Here is a 1,998-nt window from a genome sequence, read left to right on the forward strand (position 1 = left end):
GCAACAGTGTTACACTGTTGACTCATATTTAGCTTGTGGTCCACTATGACCCCTAGATCCCTTTTTGCAGTACTCCGTCCTAGGCCGTCATTTCCAATTTTGTATGTGTGCAACTGATTGTTCCTCCCTCAGTGCAGTAATTTGCATTTGTCCTTACTGAATTTTATCCTATTTACCTCAGACCATTTCTCCAGTTTGTCCAGATAGTTCTGAATGTTCATCCTATCCTCCAAAGCACTTGCAACTCCTCTCAGTTTGGTAACATCTGCAAAATTTGTAAGTGTCTTCTCTATGCCTTTATCTAAATCACTGATGGGGTTATGGAACAGAACCGTGCCCAGGACTGGTCCTTGCAGAACCGCACTCATTATGCCCTTCCAGCATGACTGTGAATCATTGATAACTACTCTCTGAGAATGGTTTTCCAACCAGTTATGCACTCACCTTATAGCAGATAAATCTAGGTTCTGTTTTCCCAGTTTCTTAATGAGAAGGTCATGCAAGACTGTATCAAAAGGCTTACTTAAGTCTCAGTATACCACATCTACTGCTTGCCCCCTATCCATAAGGCTTGTTATTCTGTTAAAGAAAACTATTAGGTTAACTTGACATGATTTGTTCTTGACAAATCCATGCTGACTATTATTTATCACCTTATTATCTTCTAGATGTTGCAAGTGGAATCCTTAATTATTTGGTCCATTTCCTTTCTGGGTACAGAAGTTAAACTGACTGGTCTGTAATTCTCTGGGTTGCCCTTATTTCCCTTTGTATAGGTAGGTACTATATGTGCTCCTTTCCAGTCTTCTGCAATCTCTCTCTTCTTCCATTACTTTTCAAAGATGATAGTTAAAGGTTCAAATATCTCCTAAGTCAGCTCCTTGAGTGTGCATTCCATCAGGCCCTGATGACTTGAAGACATATAACTTGTCTAAGTAATTTTTAACTTGTTCTTTCCCTATTTTAGCCTCTGATCCTATCTCATTTGCACTGGCATTCACTATGTTAGATGAACAATCACCATCAACCTTATTGGTAAAAACCGAAATAAAGAAGTGATTGAGCACCTCTGCCATTTCCACATTTTCTGTTATTGCTTTTTCCCACTTTATTGAGTAATGGGCCTACCTTGTCCTTGGTCTTCAGCTTGCTTCTATTGTATTTGTAGAATGTTTTCTTGTTACCCTTTATGTCTCTAGCTGATTTAATCTTGCTCTGTGCCTTGGCCTTTCTAATTTTACCCCTACATACTTGTGTTTTTTGTTTATATTAATCCTTTGTAATATGATCTAGTTTCCACTTTTTGTAGGACTCTTTTTTGATTTTTAGATATTCAAAATGATTCAAGTTAAGCCAGGATGGTCTCTTGCCATATGTCCTATCTTTCCTACTCAGTGGAATAGTTTGTTCTTGTTCCATGGATATGAAGAAGGCAGGCTTTAGAAAACTCAGGGAGTTGGTAGGTAAGATCACATGGGAAGCAAGTCTAAGAGGAAAAACAATTGAAAACATTTACTTGAGTTTGCTGTTTTCCTCCAACCATTCCTTAGAATCATGAACTCTATCATTTCAAAGTCACTTTCATCCAAGCCACCTTCCACTTTCAAATTCTCAACTAGTTCCTCCCTATGTGTCAAAATCAAATCTAGAATAACCTCTCCCCCAGTAGCTTTCTCCACCTTCTAGATTAAAAAAAAATGTCTCCAATACATTCCGAGAACTTATTGGATAATCTGTTCCCTGCTGTGTTATTTTCCCAGCAGATGTCTGGGTAGTTGAAGTGCCCAAAACACGACCACATCCTGTGCTTTGGATGATTTTGTTAGTTGTTTAAAAAGCCTCATCCATGTCTTCTTCCTGGTTAGGTGATCTGTAGTAGAACCTTTCGTTTTTACCCTTTTATCCTTATCCAAGAGACTTTTGACAAGTCTGATCTCCTATTTCCATCTCACCTCAGATCAAGTGTATACCTATAATATAACGCTCCCCTCCCTTTTT

This window comes from Chelonoidis abingdonii, chromosome 1 (genome assembly GCF_003597395.2).
Source record: "Chelonoidis abingdonii isolate Lonesome George chromosome 1, CheloAbing_2.0, whole genome shotgun sequence".
NCBI lineage: Eukaryota > Metazoa > Chordata > Testudines > Testudinidae > Chelonoidis > Chelonoidis abingdonii.